This window comes from Phyllostomus hastatus, unplaced genomic scaffold (genome assembly GCF_019186645.2).
Source record: "Phyllostomus hastatus isolate PE091 unplaced genomic scaffold, TTU_PhHast_1.1 phas_scaffold_345, whole genome shotgun sequence".
Classification (NCBI taxonomy): Eukaryota; Metazoa; Chordata; class Mammalia; order Chiroptera; family Phyllostomidae; genus Phyllostomus; species Phyllostomus hastatus.
This window is the reverse complement of record NW_025334024.1, coordinates 21,147,989-21,175,739: the sequence shown is the minus strand read 5'-3', so window position 1 is coordinate 21,175,739 and position 27,751 is coordinate 21,147,989. Positions and strand designations below refer to the sequence as shown.

The window sequence follows — 27,751 nt, the reverse complement described above, 5'->3', positions numbered from 1 at the left end:
AATATTTTCTGTGTCTGGCTGGATTTCTTCCCATCACCCACTGCTTGAACTACTCTGAAGCATCTGTCCCACTTCCAAATAGTTTCTTTTTTTTTTTTTTACTCTCATCTCCAACTCTTCCAAACGACCTCTGCCTTGATAGCTTTTTGCTGAGCCAGAACCAAACACTGGCAACATAACATTTTTGCTAAGAGTTGAGCTTAGATCGAGTTTCTGCTTCATGACCTTATTCCTGAGATTCTGGGTACCCAGGGAACTTCTGAGTTTAAGCCAAAAGACAAGCACACTGTGGAATAGTTTAGTCTTCTGCCATTCAAATGTTGTGGCTATTTGGAACTTGGATTCTATGTAGTGCCCTTATGAATGGAAAGGGGCCATGTTTGGAAGCAGGACTGGGAGCAGAGGAACAAGGAAAGAGGCTGAGGGGCAGATGGATGCTTTCAGAACCCGGCAGGGGTGTGCTGCATTGGCTAATACTCAGAGCAGGAAACGGAAGTCTGCAGTCACGGTACTTGAGGTGAAGTGCTACTGGCAGGAAAAAAACAGTAGCAAACCTAAAAATGGTGCCGCGGTCATGGCTGACATCAGGTACAAGGCCAAGAGCATCTTGGAGCAACAGATCTGGCTGTTACGTCCGTCGTCGTGAAAACTTTTCAATGAGTAAATTTATGCTTTAAAGTGCAGGTAATCAATGACATTCCTCTTCACATAAACTTAACTACAGAGTAAATTTAAACATACTTTTATCCCAATGAGAATAAGTGGTTTAAACGGATGAACGTTCTCACTAGATACACATTTGAGACAAGAGGCTATTTTATTCAATCTTGTATTTTAAATACCCAATCGTAGTGATTGACACCTGGAAGATATTTGATGCAATTATCTGTATACATAATAACATTTCAATCAGTTTAAAATCCAGAGGGGCAGACATAGCTTCAAAGCTACAATGTGAGAGCCGGAGGGAACATTTGAGATAGCCAAGTAGCAGCAATACACACACACACACACACACACATGCATGTACATATACATATACATATGTATATATTTGTATTTTATGTAGCTTTTCAAGGCCCATGAAGTGAGAATGACTGCCCAAAGGGCTGTGTCTTTAGTCCTACGAAGAGAGGAGTGCAGGGTGAAAGTCAGCTCAGGGTGAAAGAAGAGAAAGTGAGAACATTCGTCTGCTGGGTTGGCTTTTGCTCATTCTTGTCTTACATCCCCGCTTTAAAGATTTTAAAGTAAAATAATTATTTGTCTGAGTCCACATAATCATTAAGAGCATTGATTAGGATTTAGACTTTTTTTGGACTATGTTTCTTTAAAGCTAAGTGATGAGATCGAGAGGGAAATTAAGTGGAGATAACAAGAGTGTCTCTTTAGCAGATTTGTGATGGCAGTGGGCATAATGAGTGTGGAAGACCTGGGGTAGACTTAGAACTCACTGTGATCGGCCATGAAAAACGGACTGCTGCAGCAAGGGTTTTCTAAGTCCGAGAAATATAGGTGACGTGAAATCGAGTGAGATGAACTGTGCCATTTTTTAAAGCTAGTGAATAAGAACTGCCTATGTTTTGGGAGTGGAATCTTGGCTAAAATATGCTAGAAAAAGTGCCATCTGCTCTTCCATTGTCTGCCTGTGGAAAAAGAACTTGAGTTAAAACTCGAGTGAAACAGAACAGCTGAGGGGGCGCATGGCTACAGAGCAGGACAAAATTGAGAACAAAAAGACTGGGCTGCTTCCCCACGGTTTTGCCTGAGGGCAGCACCCTAAAACCAGGCGACCAGGCCTAACCTCAGAGAGTGTGGCCACAGCCAGATGACATGTCTGTCCAGTTTGGAGACCTTGGTTAACTGCCATGAATAGTTCTCTTTCTTGTAGTTTCATGGAGGAAGTATTCTAAGTATGCTTCTGAGATTTAGAATCTATAACCAAACCCATCAAAACCTATCACTAGAGCAAAAGGGAATTTTAGGTGAACTAAGAGCTACACTGGGCATAAAGAAAGAAAATAAGTGCTTGCTGCAGATGAAGCTAAGGCATGGTGCAAGTATTCTGAACAGGCTGATGCCTGCACTGTGTCACAAAGGAAGGTGACAAAAAGGTGTCTGTCTTTCCTACATGCATGACTCTGACCATCTGGAGGGCCCCTTTTATCCATACAAAGTCACATTTAATATATTTGGTCATGGTGATAAATTCACCATAAGAAACTGAATAATCTATTACCCATAGATATTATATTTCTGAGGCTACTAACTGCACAGGGCTAAAGAGTTTGCTTTGCCCAGGAGCTAAAAATACAGGATCCAACAGAAGTAAGACCTGTTTGAGTGTGGTTGGTAGGGCAATAATTTGGGTGCACTAATTTATAGCTTTAATTTGAACATTTTGCCTAACATGTCATGTGGTGTGCTTCAGTGTGCTATTGTTGGGTGTACAGAATTATAGGCTTATGACTTTGTAATAAAAGATTTTATAATAAAAAAGGGGCATCATTTGTGCTGGACCCTGCAGAAGGAGGGCACTAAATGCATTGTTGGGCTCTTCTTAAAACTCATTTCTCTTTTGGAATCAGAGAAAATTCAATGCACACATAAAACATTAGGAGAATTGTCTTTAGCTAAAATAGCCACAATATATTTCCATACCCTCTTGATCCTCAAAGTTGTTCAGATTTTAGTTTAAATCTAATCTTCTATGTACCAGTCATCCTAAAATTCAGCAAGACATTTTAACTTGCTAAGCTTGAGTCTCCTCATTTGCCAAATGAGGTTAATATTATTTGTCATGACTTATTTATGGGATTTTCACAGAGGCATAGGAGAGAATGTATGAAAAGAATACTTTGTGGACTATAAAGCCTAAAAGAACTGAAGCCACTAAATAATTATTTATAGTTAGAGCTTAGGTTTTTAATTTCTATATCTATTTCTGTCTCTATATAATGCATACCTGTTCCATACAAGGCTGTATAACCATCACACACAAACATTTGCTGAATCCTCTAGTCATCATCTGGGATCCAACTTCATTAAAACCAGAATGCTTACTTTTAGTTACTTCCCAAAGTTAATCTGGGATTTCAACCCACACCTTCCAACATAAAGCCTGCAACCTCTTTTCCGGGGGATCCAGATTATACAGTAAGTGTTGTAGTGATGGATCTCCAAGATTGCAAGTTGCGTGGCTGGTGTGATAGGAATTCGGTAACTGTAATATTTTCATACACACTGTCAATCCCTTTTTACCCAGCTGATTGCTACTTGGGAGTCAAGGGCTATTTCTAAACAAATGCACAAGAGAAGTGTTCCCTGGAGAACGGGCTGGGGAAGATGATCGGGAATCATTTTCTTAGGTGTGACCTGGAATTCAGTGGACCCAACCATGTTTCAGTAGTTTGCACTGTTCAGGGCCAGTGTTTATGTGTGAACATCCTGAACCACTCTTGTTTTCATTGCATCTGTCGTAGCTGTTCCAGGAGCAGCACTGCTGCCTTCCCAAAACAGGTGAAATGCCCAAGATTATATTAATTTGCATTACATCACACACTCTGTTGAGAGGACAAATAGCTTTTTGGTGACTAGACAGTTCTATTCCAACATCAGAAATTATCTTTGATTGCAAGTGTAATGGTCTACACATCAACTCTGAATGATTTTCCAGGAACTGAAAGTTAAGCCACAAAAAGCCTCCAGGTTTGGTAGCTGGGTGGAGTCATGCCCCCTCCTCCAACCCTCAATCCTTTGTTCTTGGGTGTGATCCAGCCTTTATCCAGGAATGAAGCACATGATTCACTCCCAGCCAATCAGAGCATTGCAACCTCCTAACTGCAGTGATTGGTTCAGATAGGGTCAGGTGATGCAATAACAACCCATGAAATTCACTAAAATGTTTTCCTTGAATTCCACAGACATGACTGTTAGTATTTCAGTCAAAATTACCGGAAACTATTTAGGCTAATGCTGCTATAAACTTTTTTGACAAAATAAGGAGAGCCATGGTAGAGAAGCTATGATAAGATTTCCAACAACATTTGCCATGAAAATTTTCATATGTACGAAAAAGGTAGAGCTATTTTACTGCAATCACATGATGTAATCAACCACTTGGATTCTAAGATTAACATTACCCCACAGTTGATTTTTCATATACCTATCCATCTATTCATCCTTCTCTCTGCTCATCAGTCCTTTTAAAATTCTGATGCTCATCAACATAAAGTCCCACATAAAACCTGGATAACTTTCCTGAGTCCTGTATCTATCAATGATGGGACACAGTACTTTTGCTGGAATTCCAGCTGCATTCATCAATAAGTCCTCCTTTCCCAGTTTGATTTAAATGGTATCATCAAGAGTTTAATTTTATTTTATTTTAAACCTAGTGAGCTTTTTAAGTGGCATAGTGACTTTTTAAATTAATAGTTGTACATAATTGGATCACTTTCTCCTGTCTTTACACATTCATAAGAAGTGTGAATAATGAAGAATAGTGTTAAAAAATTACCCCAATAAATTCATTGTAGTGACCCTGACAACATACTTCCATGAGCTATTCCTGGAATATATACATTTACTTTCAAAAATCTCTCCATTTGGTTAAATTTGTTTTCAGGAGCCAAAACTTTGTCCTAATGGGATAATATATATTTATTGTAAATGCTTTTAGTGAGTGGCACTGTGGACAATTTTCCAAATTACTGAAAAGGTTATTTTGGAGTTACAGCACTTCCTGAGCCTGCAAATGAGTTTACACTATCAAATTTTCATAGCCTATACATCATAATGAGATCATGAAGAGATTATGAAATATCAAATATTAGTTTAAGTGACTTCTAACATTTAAATGACTCCCTGGGGATTTTTCCAGTATGAAACTTTGAAATCTTTTTGTAAAAATCCTGGCCAGAGAGCCCCTATAAATATATTTAATGTTCAAAGTCAATATTTGAATGTTTTGAAAACTTCTCTATTTCTTTATAAATATTATATGAGTTTTCACCACTGATGCTGTTTAAGCACATGATACATCTACGTGATAATTAGTAGAACACTGTCCATGAAAAGTTGGAAGGGTTATTGTATTTCAATGCTGATTTGCTCAGGCTAGCCTAATAAAAACATCACAAACGCATGGTGTCTTCAGTCACTTCTACTACAGTTACTGAAAATAAATGGGTGGAAGTCAGAGGTCATTCACAAAAGATTTCCCCATGTCTTTCTATATCTCAAACTTAATGTTAGCAAATGAACATTCAATGGGTCTTCTTTCCACACTAATAATTTCATACATGAAAGTAGTTGTCAGTATCACTTGGGATTTTCTGTCCATAAACTATCCCCCCACCATGCAGCACAGGGATCAGTCTACTATATTGATAAAAATAATGCTTTCTCAAATCGTTATTATTTAATGATGATTAACCCTGTAGCAGGCAGCATTTTAAGAACATGCTGTCTTATTATATTTATTTTTTAATTTTTTTATTGTGGTAAGAACATTATCAATATGAGATCTACCCTCTTACTAAAATTTTAAGGGTACAATATAGTATTATTGACTGTTGGTTTAATGTTGCACAGATCTCTAGAACTTTTTCCATTTCATCTTCCTTAACTGAAATTTTATGTTTGTTGAGTAATTTCCTATTGACCCCTCCCTGTATCCCACTCCTTGATCCTATACATTTGACTATTTTAGCTATGTCATATGAAGTGGAACCATGAGCGATATATTTGTCTTTCTGTGACTGTTTATTTTACTTAGCATGACTGTAACCAAAAATGCAGGTCTGGCTGCCTGCCGCGAGGAAAGCCAAACTCAGGAGACAAGCGCTGGCACAACAGGAAAGAGGTTTACTCAGGTGCCACGACCTGAGAGAATGGTGGGCTCTCCTCTCAATGACCACCTCCCTTTCATCTCAACCCATGGCTCTTCTGTCCAGTTATCCTGCTATCTTTCTGAGTGTTGAGGCCCTCTCCATTCACTTTTCTGGCTTTTGGAGCACCGAGGCACTGCCCATTCATCTTTCTGGCTTTTTGTGCCTGGGGGATAAGTCCCTCCCCCTGTGCCATCTTGGCCAATGGGGGAGCCAGGGCTGTAGGACCAGCCATCAGGAAGCCTGGAGATGCCGTAGACCTCAGCCCACCTCCGGAAGCCGGACACGGTGCCTGCACATCCCAGGAGCCAGAGAGGTGGGAGCCCGTTGGGGTCTGCGGGGTTCCCCTAGATTCTGAGGTGCCAGCACCCTCTGCACAGCCGCTTCGCAGCCCACCTTTCTGAAATGGCCAGCCAGGCCCAGTGCTGCCCGATGGCTGCCTATGGTAACACGATGTCTTCAAGGTTCATCATGTTGTCACATATTGCAGAATTCCCTTCATTATTAAGGCTGTATAGTATTCTACTGTGTGTACCTATCACATTTTCTTTATCCATTCATCTGTTAATGGACACTGAGGTCTGTTTGAACACTGTGCCCATTGTAAATAATGCTGCAATAAACATGGAAAAGCTAGTATCTCCCTGAACTCCTCATCTAAAATCTTTTGGATAAGTACTCAGAACTTTGCTTGCTGGATCACATCCTAGTTTCCTTTTGAATTTTTGGAAGAATCTCTAAGCTGGTTTCCATAGCAGCAGCACTGTTGCTTCTGTACAGCAAAGGAAACAACCAACAGAGTGGAAAGTCAGCCCACCAAACGGGAGAACATATCTGTAGACCTTATGATTGATACGGAGTTAATATCCAAAATATACTAGTAGCCCCATTTAAAAGTGAGCTAAAAACCTAAATAGTTACATCTCAAAGTAGACATATCAATGGCCAAGAAGCATATGAAAAAATGTTGAATATCGCAAATTACCAGAAAAATGCAAATCAAAATCCCAGAGAGGTATCACCTCACAGCTTTCAAGATGGCAATCTTCAAAACCCCCAAAATAACAAGTATTGGGAAGATGTTGAGAAAGTAGAACTCTCGTACGTTGTTAGTGAACAATATTACATTTAATACTTCATTATCACATTTTAAGGTAGGTATTAATGCCCCCATTTTATAGATGAGGAAACAGAGGTAAAAAGAATTTACATAATTTATTCAAGGTCACACAGATCACAATTGTGACCTATTTGACTCTCAAGACAATGACCTTGAGAAATACGTTTTTTGAACAGGAAAACATAAGTTAATCAAGGAAATATGCACAAACACCCCAGATGCCAAAGCCACTTGGTGTGAAAGGTGCTTTGCTTGCTGTTAATGCCAGACACTCTCTGTCTATGGTCACATCGGTGTCCTGCAGGTACTGAAGTAAGTGGCGGAAGCCGGTCATAACATGGTCATGAGGATCCTAACTGTCCTTAATGTAAAAATAATGCCCTATAATAGAAGTCTGAATGTTACAGAGAGAACTGGAGGGCCGCATTAACAACAGACACAGACACTCAGGAATCTGTGGACTGAGTGTAGAAGTACTCCAGGGAGAACTGTTGTGAAGGTTAGAGTGGAAATGCCCCTGCCCCGGGACATCACATATTCTCAATAAATGGGCAATGCCAACGTCTGTAGTGTTTTAATAATAGCAGCCAACGACTACTATTTTTTCCCTTAGGGTGATTTGGGAAGAAAAAACTCAAACCATTGCTGGGTGTATTAACACTGGCCAGTCTGTCTTTCATTCTTTTGAGCCAGACACCTGATGGGCTGACATGATTATACTGTCTTTTTCTCTACCTTCATAAACTTATCTGCCAGATGCACCAACCGCATGACTCTGAGTCATGGGAAGAAGACTAAAGTGAGCTGGCAGCTGGGGATGGAAGGCACTCTGTCTCATGAGGTTCATCAAGGAATGGATGAACTTGCCAGCCAGTTATTCATACAACTGTGGAGTAGATCCCTGGCCAGGCGGCTCATTTAGTTAGAGTGTTGTCCTGATACGCCAAGGTTCTAGGTTCGATCTCTGGTCAGGGCACATGCAAGAGGCAACTAATGAATCAATGAATAAGTGGAACAACAAACTGACCTCTCTCTCTCTCTCTCTCTCTCTCTCTCTCTCTCTCTCTCTCTCTCTCTCTCTCTCTCCCCCCTCTCTCTCTTCCCCCATCTTTCTCTCTTCAATTAATAAATAAAACTAAGAAAAAAAGAAAACTGTATAGTAGACCTTAAAAACTGTCGCAGCATTAAAATATAAACACATCCCCGGACTCTGTACCCTCCCCTTTCTTCTTTATTGGTTTACAAGCATTTGGTCCAGAGGCACTGACTCCATAAATCAGTGTTTTATGTTTTGTTTTGTTGGTTTCTTTGTCTTAAATACACTACAATGTTACCAACTAGATTAACACCTGCTTTTTTTCCGGGGAGGCCAGTCTGAGATGGAATATAGTACATGTTCTTTCAGAAGCAGTGCTGATAAGTCAGTGGCTCTACGGTAGGCTTGTTAGACACCTACCGTGTGCCAATAATTGGCTAATCTCTGTAAATACAATGTAGAGCCAGAAGACACAAGTTCCTTGCTATGATGGCATTTCTGGTGCAGTGCATAAGAGAACAACACACACATGTTGCCCCTTCTTTGGCCAACCTCTCTTTCTAAACCTAAAATAGTTTTATTCCAGAGTAAGGGGAAGCAAGTCATGGTCCCTTAGAATATTAAATCTGGAAGACGGTGAAATTTGGGGATGACAAACCTCTAACAGGCAAGATAGGATTCCTAAGCCTATGCCCATGGCAGACATCACTAATGGATCCCTGCAACCTTCCACAGTGATGCTCTGTCACAACACGTCTTTCCAGACAGGTACTATCAACTGCTAGAAAAAGATGTACAAGAGCTGTCTTTTTTTGCTCTCTTGATGTACTTCACTTAATCCTATTTGCCAAATACTATAATTGGCAACCACAAAGGTCAAATATACCACACCAGGTGATGCAGTTCGGCACGTGCAAAGCTGAAAACTAGATTAGGTTTGCCTAAACCTCAATACAATGCTCTTGTCAGTCCCATCCCATCCTCAGCTCATTGCCAAGGGAAACCACAAAAATGAGGCACTTCCTGCGGAAGATACACGTTTTAGAAAAGAGGAGACTTGATAAGGATTGTATACTGGAGTCAGAGGATGGCTGCATCCTCTGACTTTTCTTTTTATAATTCTGCTTCACCTCATTTCTTTCTGTCTCATACTGCAAGAAAAGGGGACTTGCCTTCATGCCCAGAGATGGATACCTAGATCTACTTTTGAATGTGAAGTCTTGGAATCATGATTAATGTCATCTAATTCTCAGCATTAGACTCATGTGCTAGTTAAGTGTGGGGGGTGTACCTGCCTCTTGTATGACACAGGGTATTTCTTACGCCCAGAGTTGTTCCCATTTTCCCTTCGATTTCCCACATGAATTTTACATTTTAAGTGAAGTGAAGTAAGCCCCATATCCCCATCATTGTATAATTGAGGAAAATAAAATGAGTAGTTTTATATTGTGGTTGTACTTTTCAAAAATCCTTCCAACACACAGTCCCAAACCACCACTAATATCTTAGCAGCTGCAGCGAGAAGACCCCTTAGAGACCTGCAGGAACGGTCTCCCAGAACCCAAGGAGCCGTTGTCAAAAGCACTGGAAAAAATGAAGTCATTTTATTCAATCTGAAGCCACATTGTTACCTCCCCATCATCATCCCCACTGACATCGCATAATCGGCACTTAGCATTTACTATTGGAAGAATCCTGTAATGAAATTGCCAAAAAACGATGCATGGAAGTTATAGGATGTGGTATTGGGATCATAGGAGAAATGTAAATCGTATGACAACCCGGTCGTTGTCCAGGCTTTGGGATTTGGGTTTCTCTGGTTCTTTGTCATGCTCTACAGCTCACCAGTGCAGTCACTGAGCAAGCAGGTAAACCAGTCTGCACCTGTATCTTCATTGGGAATGTGGGTAAAAACACTAAATTATTACATATCAATTTACTAAGCATCTGTACCGACACATACAAGAGTGGGCAAACGTAGGTTTACAGTTGTAATGCAAAAAACAACACAGTAACTAATAAATAATAATACAAGGATAAACTGTTTCATGTACTCACAACAGTAAACCTACTTTTGCCCACCCTGGTAGTATGTGCTCCTTAATAAAAATTTTGTCTCTTTCTGGGATATTCATTCATCTGTCCAGCAAGACAACTCCTTAGAACCTCATCTGCAGTTGTCAAAGTGGACAGAAGAGGAACACGGAAGAGTGTGCGAGCCTGTTGATAAGCGATGGTGAGTAAGGAGGAGGCCATGAGCCAGTGTGCACAGGCGTGCTAACGAGCCCCCTGCCTGCTCCTCTTCCCCGCTAGCACCCTCGCTCGGCCACAAGTGTCTTTTCCTTTCACTGCTAAATCAGACGTTATTTGAAGCCATTTTTTTTTTGCAAGTCTTTGCTCGCCCTTGAGAGAAATAGTCCCAATTTGCAAGCAGGAAGCAGGCTTTTTATTTTATTAGAATATCATTTATTATTTAAGAATAACGAGCAGCACGACCTTTCTCTTTGGTCATTTCCAGCCATGTGCTTCAGCGTCACTCCCAGCTCTGAGTATTTAACTCTAATTTCTCACTCAGTGACAAAACTCCAGATTTGTTGGAACAAGTTCGGTATTCAAAATGAAACGGGCTCCTTGGATTCCTGTGAAACAAGGTACCCCAAGGCCCTGATGAATTTCCTATTTCCATATGCACCAGATTTTCACATTCTGAAATATTTCTTATGGGAACACGAGAATACAGTTATAATTAAATTTAAGTAGCGAAACTATATTTAAATCCCTCTCTGGGATACATTCTGGAGAAGTGGCCTTGAACACAAATCTTACATTCGTCGGCACCTGGGGGCTCCCAGACTCAGAGAGACATCTCTCCCATTCCCCATCAGTTTGAATTTACATCATTAGTAAGTGGAACAAAGACACGCTTATTCTGAGCAAAAACCAAGAGGCGTGGACCTTCATTTTGCCCATGTTCACGTTCAACTTTCAAGCAGTGTATATGTTTTCCCAGTTAAGACAAGTAGATTTGCATTCATTTACAATGCCATCTTACTCAGGAATTAAAGAAAAAAATTGGCTAAAGAGTCATCTGCTACTTGCTCTGTGGAAGAAGGTAAAAGAGTCATCATATTCTGATACATAAATAATGAGATGTATCAATTGTTCTCTTTTTTTCTAATTGGATCCAGAAAAAGCAATTTTTGTTAGTCAATTATGCCTATATTAGTTTCCTATTATAAGGTAACAAATTACCACCAGGCTAGAAGCATGGATTACTGTATTGTAGTTATAGAACTTAGAAATCCAAAATGAATCTCACTGAGCTGAAATCAAGCAGGAATAAGTTCCTTTTAGTGGCCGAGGGAGAATACCCCTTTTCTTCCCTTTCTCTGTCTTCAAAGCCAGAAGTACAGCATCTTGGAATCTTTTTCTGACTCTTACTTCCTCTTCTGCCTCCCTCTTCTAATTAGAAGGGCTGGTGTGATTACATTGGGCCTATTGAATGACTCAGGATCATCTTCCCACTTCAAGGAGCGCTGATTAGCAATCTAATTCCAACCGCAACCTTCATCCTCCCGCAGACCCGGTACCATGTAACCCAGCACTCTGGGGATTAGCATGCAATCATCGTTTGGTGGTAACTATTCAGCCTACCATTCCTATCAACCACACATCACTGGATGTTAGTCTAGCTGTTTAGAACGAGTGTAGGCAATGGTGTGTCCCACACTGAGCTAGAATGAAAGAACAATGATGTAGAGAGGGAAATGTGTTTACCTTCAGTGAATTTAATCTGTCATATTGTGTGGCTTCCATGTGAAATAGGAGAATCAGTGAGGTTCGATGTCATTGGGAAAATGAGACTTGGGTGTTGTAGGTTTTTTTTTTTTTTGCCTCATTTTCACCAAATTATGCCTTGCACAAACATAAGTTTTCTTCACTGCATTCACTTATCTGTACATGGAATAAAACAGGTTTTGAGTGTATCGGTATTTCATGATCCATAAGAAGTTTTGCCTTACCTCAGAATTCTGCAGCGTAGGTAGGGAAAGTAATATCCAAATATAAAACTGTATTTTAGCAGAAGATGGCTTACCTGAAAGGTAAGAAACCTGACTCTAGGTCAACTGTACTTCTAAAATCTATTTATTTTTTAAAGATTTTATTTATTTTTTTGTCACAGAGAGGGGAAGAAGGGAGAAAGAGAGGGAGTGGAACATCAATGTGCAAGAGATACAATTGGTTATCTCTTGCACGCCCCCAAGTGGGGACCTGGCCCACAACCAGCCATATGCCCTGACTGGGAATCGAACCAGCAACCTTTTGGTTCATAGGCCAGCACTCAAGCTATGGAGCCACACCAACCAGGGCTTTATTTCTAAAATTTAGATATGTTAACTCTTTAGAGTACAATGACCATAAAATAATTTTGGTCTCTAATGTACAGCTTATAATTTATAGGAAATAAGTGAATGTGCCACATATTTTATTTTGCATAAGATTTTAGAAGAGTTGATTTATGGCTGTATCAACTGTCATGATAACAATTATGGCAGTGAGAATCAACAGTATATACCAGACAGAGAAAAACAGATGAAACTCACAAACATAACGTTTAATGAAGCCAGACACAAACAATTATGTACTAAAAATAAGATTATAGTCTGTAGGTAATTTTGTTAAATATAGAAGAAGTCAGGATGCTGCTAGGTTTTTAGAGGGTTCAGAAACTGAAAGCAGGCACAGGGAGGGAAAGATTCTGGGGCGCAGATAATGTTTGCTTCTTGTTTAAGTTAATGGTACTGAAGCAGGCTGGTAAGAAACTGGGACAATTCCTTGGCAAGTGGAATGAGGCAACTGAGACAAATGGTTGAACACACGGCCTGGATGGCTGAGCAATTAACAGCCAGCTGATAAATCACAAGACCCCATCCTCCTCACGGAAATTGCCTGAGAGCAGGTGGTTCGTCACCATCACCAGGGATGGAGATAACAAAAACCAGTTAGAGCCAGGCTGCTCCAAGATGGAGGGAAAACATTGACCAGAGAAGACCCCGCCGCTCATTATACCATCATGATAGTGAAAACCGACATCACACGCAGAAAGGGAAACGGGGGGGGGGGGGGGTGAAGGTTAAGGGTGTGACCCTTCTGGAATGGACTACATTAGGAATAAGACCTACTTCTAAGCAGAGGGCGAAGTCAGCATTTGACGCCACAAAGCTCGGAGACAACGCTGACCACCTCGCCCCATGAAAACACATAAAATCCCAAGAATTGCACAACTCACTAGGGAGTTGGCCGCGTCCACTCAGGTGCATTTGTTTTGCTTCGTTCACAGCAGAGCCTGTGCCCTGTGCTCTTTCTTTTTACTGACTGAATTAAACCTGCTTTGTTCTTACTGCAACTGGGCCTTGAACTTTTTCCCGGGCAAGTCGAAAACCTGGAGGTCACCTTATACACAGAAGGTCCCAGGCTGTGTTGGGGCAGGGCCAGCCCCCAGCATGGAGGTGCTCCGGTGACAGTGCCCATGTGAGTGTATTTCGATGGTGAAAATGTGTGGTGTTGCACACTTATCATATGTGTAGTTTTCAGTATGTATGTGCTCTCATAATATTTCAAAAAATCGGTTTACCCGAAGATGGAAATATATAAATTTACCACTCAACCATAATCATTAAAGACCACATATACACTACAATCATCATAGTTCTACTGAAAATTTTTCATTCACCAACATTTCCCAAAGTTATATAAACAATGCATCATGTAGTAATTTTAACAAAATTTTATATATATATGTATATATGTGTGTGTATATATGTGATGTATATGTATGTATGTATATGTGCATTGAGAATTATCTGTGAATCTGAGAGAGGCATATGGAAAAAATCACCTGCCAATCTTTGTAAAAAAATAAAATTGAGAAACTGAAGGGCAGAGTGATTCTGTGATTCTGTTCTTTTAATAAAGCATGTTCTTTTAACTACCTTTATTTTTCTTCTCTCATTTCTTCTCCAAATTTCTGTTTCAGGTTAAACCGGGGTGTCACTAAAGCAAGTTAGCTCTACCTCTTAAAATTCATTACATTTTCAAAGAAAGCACTGATTTCTGAAAGGGCATGTCTGTCTCAAGGATAATCTGTAGTACCTGCTCTTACATGTACATCAAGGCCCTCAAGAGTCCAGCCTATCACACAACCAGGGTATGTTAGCATGGAAGATCAATGTCCTTCCTTTCAAAACAATCTAACCACAGGTGTGATGAGGTGGGCATCAATGTAAATGATGTTTTAGTCTGACATGAGACAGACTAAATTTGTCTAACATACATATTTGTCTAAGGTCTTTTGCTTAAAAGGATGCTTGTTTTGTGGACTGACCCAGGCAGGTGATTCTTTATAGGACTAGCAGGCCAGTTCCAAAGAGGCAGGTATGGTTTTATGGAGAGCAAGTCTTTTTATACGTAGGATGGTGGGGGAAGAAACATAATCTGAGATTTAGAGGATGTCGGTTCTGAGTCCTTAACTTAGCTGTAAAGTGAGAAGGCTGGGTCACATGATGTTGAGACCTGTGCACATAAATGTGTGCATTAAGGGAACCACCAGGGTCCTTCTGCAGTACAGACCGTGGGGAAAAACAACACATTCCGCGCTGCCTGCGGCATTCAAGATAGTAAAGGCTTTTCTGCAATCTGGACTGTTCCTTTCTTCTTAGACTTTGCCTCTCATCAGTGAAGAGCGGTGAGAACCCAGCGTATATAGATGCTCAAATGTATGTGTTAAAATAATAAGTAAATGAATGAGTATATGGAAAAAAACAAATTGAAAGGAACATACCGACATAGACGGCTTTTATGTTGTCTCTTATGGCAATGCCCGAGCTATGCCTAGCTGGGCAAAACCAGTGCTTGGGTTCAATGACTTAAAACATCTTGAAAGTAAACAAAACCTACGCATGGCAAAGGGACTCCCTGGGGGAAATGTATGGTCTGAAATAATCATCAGGAAGACTGCTTCGATGGTCTGAATTGTGCCTGACAAGAACTGCGGATCTGAATGCTTGGCTGTTTTGTGGTATGTCCATAAACATGCATATTTCTGAAAACAAAAGCATAATCCACTAACCCAGATGGGTATTTCCTGGGCCACAAACCCAGAGTCACTGTGGTTACCAAGAAATGAAAAGGAAGCACAGTCATCTGTCAAATGACAAAGCAGCACAAGTGTCACAGTGTCCAGGGGATCGCCCAAGGACAGTTACGACCTTTCTCCTTTTTACAGCATTCGTGTACCTCTGTTTACAAAGTGTCTGTTGTGATTCGCCATGCTCAAAAAGTGTAGGTAAGGTGGGGCTGAAGATAACCAGAGCCTTACCCCTTGGGACTCATGATGCAGTAACCCCTTTAAAGTAGCTAGTGGAGTGTTCAGTGAAAGACGTCTGCTACTGAGAGCCTACTTCAAGTCAGACATTTTCATAGATATGGACATCTAAATACAAGTATGTTGCCATCTTTGTATTGGAAACATTTTCTGTCCACCATCTGCCTGAATATTATATGGTGTGGACCACACACTTCTGTCAACACTGCTGAGTGGCTCTATCCTTCCCAGCAACAACAAAAAAAAAATCTGAATTTGGCCTTGAAAAACAGCTATATCTATTCTCCAATTAAAGCTGCCCTCTGCCTTCTGGGGGCCTGGCGACACATTTAGCAAATGTAGCACAGTCCAAGATAATAGCTCGGATTCTTTGGGAAAATCTCCAGTGGCTTACCAGAAAGAATGTTTTGCTGAAATGGGGAATCCTTGGCAGGCACGGGCTGTGACCCCTCTAACATTTTGCTTCTCTGTCTGGTCCTCAGCTGAAAGAAAAGAAGGGGAGAGGTCTTAATTTGGCCTTGAGACAGAGCACGTGCAGGTCAGAGCGACGAGGTGGGCTAGAATTCTGATCTACGCAGCCTGCTCGAGCCAAGTGTGCCGAAGCAGCGCTGGTGGTTTTGCTCTAGACTTGGTCTTAAGCCCAGGAGTCTAGAAGGACATAACTTGAAAATAATTATATGACAGGAAAGTCCAGCTGATCCCTAGGGAAAAAAGTCAAGCCCATAACTGTGGCTAAATACACACTTCCATGAACAACACGGGTGGGTTCAGAGACAGTTCTGAGGCTAGACCGGAGTTAACAGTGAAAAAGACACTGCTGACCTCAAGAAGGTAATGCTGTTATGGATTTGTCTATCAGTTTTGAAAGCGTTTCAGATGGTCCGTTCACATTTTGGAGCAGCAGAAAAGTTGAAGGCTCGGGTTTTCTGGCTCTGACTATTGGGGCAAGTCAGGTAAACTGTTTCTGGGGTTCTTTATCTATACAAGGAAGATGAAGATTCTTTGTACCTGCTTAGATTGTTGTGATGCTTAAGTAAAACAACACAATTTCTCTTATATGCAAGACCTTCACATGCCAGTTTATTTATCCTTATATTATTATCATATGGATGGTGCTTAATTTTGCTACTGGTGAAATTGTATGCACTTTGGAGACGTCATACAATAAAAATGAATCTTGGACATGTCATCTCCTAAGCTATAATCTGTGACTCAGTATGCACTTTTGTAACAGCAGCAAAAAGCGCTCTATGCTCCAGAACATAAAGGACACACAATAAATAGCACAAACTATTTAACACTAGGTATCAGACTGCTTGGACCATGCTGTCCTTGTGCCTCGAGGTTGTTTCTCTTCCGTTTTTGCTTATAAGTTTAAGTTTATAGGAAAATTGTTGATATTGGGGAGACAAAATGTTATTTGGCATGGGAAGAGGCAGCAAAAGGTCTCAAAACATCGCATCCTTTAGACTCATAATGACCTTGACTTAAACCAGATTGTACTACTTTTCAGTAATGTGACTACAGATGGTATTCTTCAAATGTATTATCTTCCTTCTTCATTGGTAAATTTGGGGATATGTATACCATATTTTTTGGACTGTAAGATGCACCTAGGTTTTAGAGGAGGAAAATAGGAAAAAAAATTTTGAAGCCAAACATGGTAAAATATTTAATAACATAAGTAACATAATAGTTTACCAATGTAAATGTAAACAGAACTCAACAGCAGCATTAACAACCATTCTTCCTCCCAAATTTGGCGGGGGAGTGTGTCTTATCATCTGAAAAATATGGTATATAAATTTTATATCTGTATATAATTATATGTAATTATATATGTATATTTTGTATATAATTTCTCCCAAGAGAGAACTTTTAACTTGGTTAATATTCTCACCTGATGGGAGGTACTAAGGACAGTGGGCAGGATTGTCAGTGATTAAAGTGACACTCTTCCCAACTGTCATTAATATGCTTCTTTAATTTTAGGAATGTGTCCTCTTAAGAAGGGAGAAGGGTGTTTCAATAGAAAGCAGGACCAAATAGGCAGTAGGAAATGTAAGGTAAAACTTAAGAGAGAATTAATTTGTTTCTCCCACTGCCCCCGTTTTCTCCAGGATGCTAAGTTGTACTAACAGAGGGGCATCTTTGAAGGGCAAGTTCTGCTTTCTTCCTCTTGATCATCTTGCTTCCTGTTGACCACGATAAAACCCAGCACTGGTTGCAGAATAAACATTGCCATTTACAATGTCGTGTTTTATATATTCAGAAGTTATGATGTTTTATAGGGACAGCTTTTCCCTCGTGACTTCTGACTAACCCTCTCCAGCAAAATCTCCTACCGTATTCTCTCCACATTTATGCTATATTTTTGATTCTCTAGTCATAATGTATGTCTGCTTGCATTTAAAAATCATCTTTAGATATCTGCACACACAGAGACATGCATGTGCACACACATCCACACAGGCTTTGACTTGGAGTGCCCCTTAGTCCCCTGGGCTAGTTGTGGTGATTTCTCTAACCCCGTAATCCCTAGCAGGGGTGTCCAAAGTTCTGGCCTCTCTGGGCCATACTGGAAGAAGATAAGTTATCTTGGGCCACACATTAAATACATCATGACACATAATCACACAAAAAAATCTCATCATGTGCACATTTCATTGGCCTGCTTTCTCGTATATGTGAGCAGTATTATTTCTTATGTGCTATACAAGTAGTTGAAGGTTAATTGGCAATATAACTATGTAGTAATGCTGCCAGTCTCCTTCAGACAAATAGAAAAAGAAAAAAAATCTCATCATGTTTTAAATAAATTTATGATTTTGTCTTGGGCCGCAATCCCAGCCATCCTGGGTTGTGTCAAGGGTCACAGGTTGGACGGACACCTCTGCACTTAGAACTTTTCAGCTCCTCCCAACAAGGCACACTGTGTCTTCCTCCTGGACCTTTGCACGGCACCCCTACCTTCCACATTCCACCCATGACTGTTCTCCTCAGTGTCCTTTCACACTCAATGTAAGTGTGTCTTCTTCTGCGAAGCTTATTTGTTTGTATTTGTTGGCTTGTTTTTGTTGTTTGAAGCCCCCAGTCTAAATTAGATTCTCTAGTGTTTACTTGTTCAGCATGATGTCCTTCCTTTCTTTATAATTCTCACTGCTGCTCTATTTCCATGTCTTATGCTTTAAGTAAGATGCACGTTAAAGTGAAAGAGGATATATTTCACATTTAGGATTCTACCCACAGTGCCCACCATAATTTTTGTGATATTTTAAGAGATGTGTAGATGCCCTATACACATTTGCTGAAATGAATGAAAAATTCTTTGCTCCATAACTGCTTTCCTATCTACTTCTGAGTATACGGCATTATATCAGCAGTAAAAACTAACATTTGCTGAGTTTATATTCCAGGGCTATCTGGTTTTTATTCATTATCTCACTTAATACTCACAATATTTCTTCGAGTTCATTTTCCAATCTATTAAGTCATAGAACCTATTATATTCCAAGACCTTAAGAAAAATAACTATTTTAGGTCCACATAATTAATGAAACACTAGGATGTTATTTGAATTCAGACGAAGTAACAATAGGTACTGTCATTTTAAGATACTACCACTGCCTTAGCTGACATTTTGATGACAACCTCATAAAAGATGCTTAGCTTTAGCCAGAACAACCTAGCTAAACCACTCCCAGATGCTGGAACTTAAGAAACTGAGATAATAAATATTTGTTCATTTAGGCTATTGGATATAAGTTTTTTATTTATTTATAGATTTTATTTATTTATTTTTAGAAAGAGAGGAAGCGAGGGAGAAAGAGAGGGAGAGAAACAGCAATACATGGTTGCCTCTTGCGAGCCACCTAATGGGGACCTGGCCTGCAACCCAGGTATGTGCTCTGACTGGGAATTGAACCAGCGACCCTCTGATCCACAGGCTGGTACTCAATCCACTGAGCCATACCAGCCAGAGCTATTGGAAATAACTTAATGCACAGGAATACATAACATACAATTCCAAACCCAAATTCTGGCTTTTGGCCACCTGTAAAAGAATCCAGTATAACTTTTTTATTCTTTCCAATCTTTCTTTCTTACTTTCTTAATCAGTTTCAGCCATTGTATTGTTTCTTTTTCTATAGGAAAAATGGTTCTTTATGATGGTATTTGTTTTGCAAGGTATATAAGTCAAGCCATTATTCTGTGCACCTTGAAGTTATATAATGCTGTATATCAACTACATCTCAATAAAACTGAATAAAAAAGGATCTAAATCTCCAAAAATATCAGAACTTGCAGGAGTTTGTTTTTTCCCCTTGAACTATGTGGAATCTTAAAATGAGATGGAACCTTGATATGCTGACTATTGTAATAATGCAATGACGAGGACAAGAGATGGTGTTAACTTGCAAAAGAAGACCTCATTAAGAACAAAAGATAAACTGCTTTCTTGATCTTATATGATGTCCAGAGTGAGGAAGAATACACAGCAAGAGATCGATGCTGATTTGTTCAGATCCAGAAAACAGCAGGAAAGTAGGTTATTAAAGTAGGCATCTCTTATATACAAGTTAATAATTCCTGCTAAAAACGTCTTTAGTTATCTTATAGCTTTCTGCTCATCCTGTCTATGTGTAGAATGGGTTACAACCTACAAAATAATAATGCAATTGGAGTTTAACTTTGTTCTTTATATATTTTTATGTTGGTTTACTCAGGTACCATTTTATAGGGGCAATGAATATTGTAGCAAAAATGTACACGGCATGCATTTCTTCTCATTTTCTGTTTAACCTATACCTTGTGATTCATTTTAAAAGGGAGAATGATGAGATTAATCTGCTGTAAATGAACGCCTTCGCAGGCCACCCACCTCACTTCCATACTGACAACCAATGATACCAATTTATTATACAGCCTGGGATTTTCGTAGGTGTCCCCACAAGAACTGTCATTGTGCAAACCCCCCAAGGCCTTATTTTATATTCTATTTGGGTTTGTGTCTTGTTGAAGAGCTTAGGTCCCATTATGAGGCAGAGCTGTGCTAGTTCCCACTGCGTGTCCATGGAAAAGCTGCATTACTTCTCTGATTCTTGGTTTCTCCAAAAAGCCTGGTGCATGAACTATCATCTGTCTCACAGTACAGCTGTTAAAACAACTGAGATAATATCCTATAAAGTGCTAAGTACTCTGATAACGAGGAGGCAGAAAATACATATTAGCTTTTCATTACTGAGAAATGCAGTGGGAATTATTTGGTTTTAGAATTTCCACCAAGCTACTTCATTTATTAATTCTTTCACTCATTCCCACTGACTCTTTGTCACACCTGATACAATTAATCATCGGTCTCCCCTGTGACGTGGGCTCACGGAAAACAGGGTCTTAATCATCTTTGGGTCCAGAGCATCTTATACAGTACTCGGGGTTCAACTGCAATGCCAAATGATCTGACAGGTGTCTGGGAAAATTTCAATGAGCACTCAAAAACAGAGCCTATTGATTCTACCTGATGGCTTGTGGTGGCTTGGCTTCGGTGGGAGAAAGGGGAGAATATTGAAGAAATATTCCAAAAATGAAGATGCTCAAGGCTGAGTCTTTGAGGTTTCACAATGCAGTGATTCACAAATGCGAATTGGTGGACTTTTCTTGCTTACTCAGGGTTATATATATATATATATATAAATATGATATTGATATATGATATATATAAATATATAAATATTATATATATATATAACCCTGAATTATTCTCTCTCTCTCTCTCTCTCTCTCTCTCTATATATATATATATATATATATATATATATATAATATAGAGAGAGAATATACCTGTATACACACACACACACACACAGGGATATATATATATATATATATATATACACACACACACACTAAATATATTTATATATATTTAGTAATTGATAACATGGCACAGAGTGAAAGGGGCTTGGGGTAATCCTCTAGAATGTTAACTTTAACTAAAGTTATGTGTATGACCAAAGATGAATTCATGTGAAGGGCAGTGTAATAGAGGAAGTAAGAAATTCTCATTTATCCTATGTATCTAGAATATCATTAAATATAGATCTGTTAATTAATCTCATTGATAGAAAGAGCAGAGGCAGGCAAACCGAGCCAGGCTGTAGCAAGAAAGTTCACCCTTAAAGAAACCTTTACACTTTGGGGGGCTACTGAATTAAGTTGAGAACCAAAATATGCGTCTACTTACCCAACTATCTGTGTCCTGTAATTGGAAATACATATTGCAACAAGTGTTTGACACAGGAGTTAGACTATCATTTGAAAATCAAACTAGTCAAGTTCAAGTCATGGACACATGAACAATACCGCTAATGAAAGTGCTTAGTGCAATGCCAATGTTAGTTACGGAATGTGAAATTACCCTACAGTCATCCTGGTGAGCACACAGACACTTGGACCTATCCTGTCCACTGATTCCCTGGAAAACCCATGGCCAGTACATATGCCCTGAGTCAGTTTTGACAACAGCAATATTTAGTATCAGGAAGATGAAGGGACCTGCTCAAGGCAACGGAGATTGGGATTTGAGACCCATCCATCTGATTTCTCCATGCAGAATGGTGATAGCTACAAGGAGGCATCCTCCTAGATGCCTGTTCTCTCTCTCTCTCCTGACCCACCCGCTTCCTCTGTGCCCTTATCCTTAAGAAGAGGACAAAGCAAGGAAAAAAGAAAACCTCACGGCACAGGTGTTACGTCTCCCTCTTTACTCCATTGATGCTGATGAGAAAAGACAACCAATTATTCCAGAGGCCCTTTGATAGCAACAAAAAATCCCGGCCACCCGGCGTGTCCATCAGCAGGGTTAACCCTTGAGTGTCCGGGCTACCTTTATGGTGACAGTCACAAATAAAAGGACTCTTCTCTAAAAAATCCCTAAGTATGCAAGAAAATCTAGTTTCTTTAATGGCTGAAGTTTTAAAGAGGTAAAAACATAAGACCAAGGAAAAATGGAGCAAATTTGGATTGGAAAAATAAAAGTCTGCACACCTGTGTAGATTCCAAAGTCTCTGGAATGCATACTCATAAGAAGTCATGAGATAGTATCATTTTTCCAATTAGCGTTCCAAATACAATCCAAAGGATTAGTATGTCTCAAAACCTAGTTCCAGGATAATCTATTTCAAAATCATTCAGAGTGCTCTATAAAAAATACAGATGCTGGTGGCACCACAGAGCACTCTGCTTCGCAAGGTAAAAGACATTTCATGGGAGCATGTATTTTTCAAGTTCTTAGGATTATCACTAAGCATACAAAACAAATGAACCACAACTCTGGATAGAAAATCCTATTTGGAAGTCCAATTTTGAGCAAGGCTCTCCCTCACACAGTAGGAAGTTGGCCAAACACTATACTTTATCATCCATTAAAGCTGAGTTAAGTCTGATTCTGAGTGAACATATACTTCTATGGTGGTTGTTAAAATATATTCTCTTTTGAACCTGCCCATAAAAATTGGAAGCCAGGTTTGTATTTGACCATGCCACAGGCCACAGCTGGGCGTCTGCAGTCTGAGTGTGGCTCCAATAAAACAACACGTGAAATATTTGATAGAATTTTATTAGAGCCGAGCCGAGATTAGTGCCTTCTCTCTGCACAAAGTCGCAGAAGTGAGGTGAGTCAAGCTTTTGGCTAAATTCTAAAGGTCAAAACCCACTTCCCTATTTAAGTGAATGTAATTCTTTCCCCAGATTCTCCCTGCTCTTGCAGAGGAAGCTTTTGTTCCACATCACCATTTCACTCAGAAGGCACCCTTCCCTCTTATGAATCTGGAAACAACGCCACTGTGGACGTGAGCCAGACGTCGCTTTTTATCCCCCTCTTATGATTAATTTTGTGGTTGTTTTTTTACGTGCCTTGACACAAAAGTCTGGGTGTCTAGAATACAGTCTTTTCTCTTTAATGTGTGAGAAAACAACAAAAACCCCAAGCTTTCTTTTCAGCCCCAGAAAAAGCACAGCCCAGAATAATGCATCCATTGTTTCACAAAGGCAAAGTATTTGCTGGTGCCTGAGGAATACTGAGTGTTAGAATGAAAATGAGCCTGTGAAGAAAATGGAATGAAAAATAGCTTTGTGTTGGTCACTCCGAAGCCAAACCTATCACACACATTCACACAAACACAGCTGAAACCTAGCAGCCACTTCATACCGGTTCCTGACACCAAGATAAAGTTGGAACTACGGGGGAATAAGACAAAGGGAAGGGCTGGAAATGAAGCTGCCAAGGAAAACAGAACTGATTTTGCAAAGGTCAGTGCAATATAGGATTAGTGTGGACTAAGCCTGCACTCCAGTGTAGTTTGCAATATATTTCAACACTTCAGAACAAGTATTTCTAGCTCCTTGTAATGCCAGCTCTGAGCCATGACTATCTAAATAGACAGTGGGCATTAAAGTTCCTGTAAAAACGGAGCCCAGTAGAATTTGATTTTATTACCCACCTTGTATTAGGCCCGGAGCCAATGGCGATTAGAGTGTTCCGCCCTATCTGTCAGCATGCATGGATTCATGGGGATTATTTGTAACAGAATTTAAGTCTGGGAGCCAAGTTCCTCAGCCGCTATTCTAGAATACTAATGCTTTTTCATCCCCTCTCACACCTAGGGCACACACAGTATCATCGGAGGATCCAGGATGAGAAATTTCAGACTTCTGCATCTAAAACAATAGGGCTTCTGATCAATTAAGGGGTCACACCGGCAGTGCCAGGGGAAAGCGTGGACATTGTCTACATTACTGGCCCTTCAAAACTCCTCTTATTCTCCCTAATGCTACTCCAGTCTCCCTTTGAGTCTAATCTTGGGAGAGGTATTTTCAATCTTCCACTTTACAATCTCCAGATGTCACGCTCTCCCTGAAACCGCACCTGCGCATCCTGAGGGGAGCCACGTGGCCAAGTCCAGCACTTTGGATGATGTCTTATTTTTAAAATTCACTTTTCCATTATAGTTTATATTCAGTGTTATTCTGTATTAGTTTCAGATGGACAGCACAGGTGTCAGAACATCCTGCCGTTTACAGAGTGGTCCGCTCAGTGCCTCAGGTACCCACCTGGCCCCATACATAGTGACCCCATGGGATGACTGATGCCTTTCAGAACTGAATCTTGAGCAAGAGGCAAGAGAGGAGTTTGGAACTTGAACACCTTATTCATTTCAGCGACTGCAGAAGAGACGTTGGAGCAGAAAGGCCTCCTACCTGAGCTTTGATGTAGAAACGGCTGCCTGCCCCTTCAAGCTCCTTCATTTCTAGCCTGTCCGATGGGCTGGCTCCTTCTGCCCTGTTTTGTTTCTTCATCGGTTTCTCATCATGAAGTTCATATTCGTCCCCCTGAATCATGGTTCTCATATGTGCCCTGTTCTGATATGGTGTCCCACGGCCAGACCATGACCATGACTCAGACAATTTATCCAATACCTAGTGGAGCCCATTCACTGCTCTTGCTGTCTGTGCTGACTGTACTTTCTCTACACAAGCTGGGTATCCTCTGAACTCTATCCCTCTGCTTCCATGGACTTGGATCTGCTTCAGTTGGCATTCCATTTGGCATCAAGCAAGAAAACAAAACCCTACTACAGTGATTTAAATGTGCACTGGATTTGCTTATTGCATAACAATAAATCCTAGAGTAAAATGTCTAGAGCTTATAAGGTGACTCAATGTCAACAATGGCTAAGTTCCTTTTATTTTATTCTTAGGATTCTTTTAAAAAATTTTAATTGATTTTTAGAGAGAGAGAAAGAGGAAGGGCAGAGCAAGAGAGAGAGAGAGACAGAGAAAGAGAGAGAGAAACATCAATTTGGTTTTGCACTTATTTATGCATTCATTGGTTGCTTCTTCCCTGTGCCCTGAACGGGGAACACACCTGCAACCTTGGTGTATCAGGGCAACACCCTAACCCACAGAGCAACCCGGCCAGGGCTGCTCTTAGCATCCTCAGCAAGTCTTTCCCCAGGGCTTACTGTTGGCTGCTATCCCTCCAGGCATCTTGTTCATTTTAAGGGTGGGGAGAGGAAAACAATGGATCCTGCCTATAGTAGAGTAAGATTGGATTTTAACCAGGGAACATTACTATCTTGAAAAAAATAAAGATTTAAGAAAGCGAGAAGAAGAACATAATTATACATCCCTATAGATTCTGACTGGTAGTTCCACCCCATCTCATTTTACCTATTTATGAAGGGATAATTCTGGAAGTAATCTGTTAAAGCTTGACACAGTTCTGACACCCCAACATGTTCCTCAGAAGCACACACACACACACACACACAAACACACACTTTGTTTCAGAACCTCTCCCGATTTCCACTTTTGCACTGACTGTTTAAGGGGCACAAACAATTGGTCAGTCACTGTGCTGACTGGAGGCTGAACAGCCTCTAGCTTCTGTCACATCTAGACTAGTCCACGAGCCCAACTTCATGGTGACACTTAGCCAACTCAGACTACCAAAACAAAATACCATACACTGAGGCTTACAAATAACAGAAATTTATATCTACAGGGCTGAAGACCGGGAAATCCAAGGTCAGGGTGCCAGAAAATCGGGTGTCTGGTGAGAGCCTGTTTCTTTGTTCACGGATCGCTACATTTTCCCTGTGTCCTCACATTGTATAAGGCACAAGGAAGCTCTCTGAGGTCCCTTTTATAAGGCACTAATCCCATTCATGAGGGCTCTGCCCTCGTGACCTAATTACCTCCCAAAGTCCCTGCCTCCAAAGGTCATCACACTGGAGATTAGGTTTCAGCATATGAATTTTTTTTGGGGGGGTGCAAATATTCAGCCTGCACCAGGTAGTAATTGTACAATTGTCATATAGTTTACGTGGTTCAGGCAGCTTCCTGCAGTGGTAGCACATGGACTTCAGGAGTAGACAAATGTGAGTTTGCATTTAAGGCAGAGCTAAGTGATATTAGGTAAATTATTGAATCTCTTTTAGGTACCACTTCTGTATGTATGAAATGGGGCACACAGTTCCTTGTGGGTTACAAATATATTTGTTGCATGAAGTATCCAGCCCAACACTCAACACAGATTGAGTTCTAAAGGCACTCTGTTTAGACCAACGCGGACAACTTTCTCCAAAGTCATGCCCTGAGTCACATGTGCAAGGACTTTCATCCACTCTAGTCAGTTTCATCTAGCTAAATTCTACTAATGTACAAAGATTTAAATCTCCCATTGTGTTTCACAGAAGGCATTTCTTGGCTTCCTGTGGAGTCATTTGTGTCTGCACTTAAAAATAACTCTTGTATTTCTGTCTCCAGAACAAGGCTTGGAGTTCTGTGTGGACTGTTTATTTACCCACAGCTTTTAACATAATGTCTGGTATGTTGTGGCTATTCCGTGAGTGTCTTCTGGCTAAACATAAATGTACTATTCACAAATATTCTGCTAACAATAATATATGAGCATCAATATATTCCTGAATAAATAAATGGGAAGAAAAAAATTCTGTAGTATTATTGTGAGGACTAAGCGAAAAATAAAACCAGGATGTAAAATGTAAAACATGGTTTCTGGAACTCAGTAAATTGCTGCTTTCTCTTAGCTTTAATTTTTTTAGGCAACACACTCAGTTTATAAAATTTGTAGATATATGCTATCCATTGACCCATATCACTTAAATGTTAAAGATGATCACTTACACAATCAACTCACTGATTTAATGTACTTCTTTCTAAAATGTTCAGCATTAATGACATGGATACTTTTAGAGATCTCAGAGAGGATTACAAATACTATGTTTACCATATAAACCTGTAAAACTTTGCATCAAATGACCTGGCTACTGATAGGCCCATTCATTCCTTCGGGGGCTTACAAAAGCTGAAATCAACGGTTACAGGACGGTGAACAAGACAAAAAAACCCTCATAGACACAGACAACAGTAGAGTAGTTACCACAGGGAAGGGGGGTGGAGGAGAGTAAAGGGGGGATTAATGGTAATGGAAGGAGACGACTTTGGGTGGTGAACACACAAGATACAGATGATGTATTTGTAGAATTGTCCACCTGAAACTTACACAGTCTTATTAACAAAAGTCACCCTGGTAAATCTAATAAAATGTTTACGAAGATAAATAACACGTTGTCTTGGTTGTTTTAACCATATTACTGATTACTGTAATTTTGGACCATAAGACGCACCTAGGTTTTAGAGGAGGAAAATAGGCAAAAAAATTTTGAAGCCAAAAATGTGGTAAAATATTTCACAACATAAATAACATGACATTTCACCAATGTAAATGTAAAGCTACA

General features: G+C 40.1%; 1 non-coding gene across 1 annotated transcript; it reads left to right on the top strand.

Annotated features, from left to right (window-relative positions):
• Positions 1-18,082: 18,082 nt before the first annotated feature.
• LOC123806233 lies at positions 18,083-18,210 on the top strand. Its single transcript, XR_006783466.1, has one exon. It is a non-coding gene; the product is annotated as a small nucleolar RNA SNORA19 (small nucleolar RNA).
• The last annotated feature ends 9,541 nt before the right edge of the window (positions 18,211-27,751 follow it).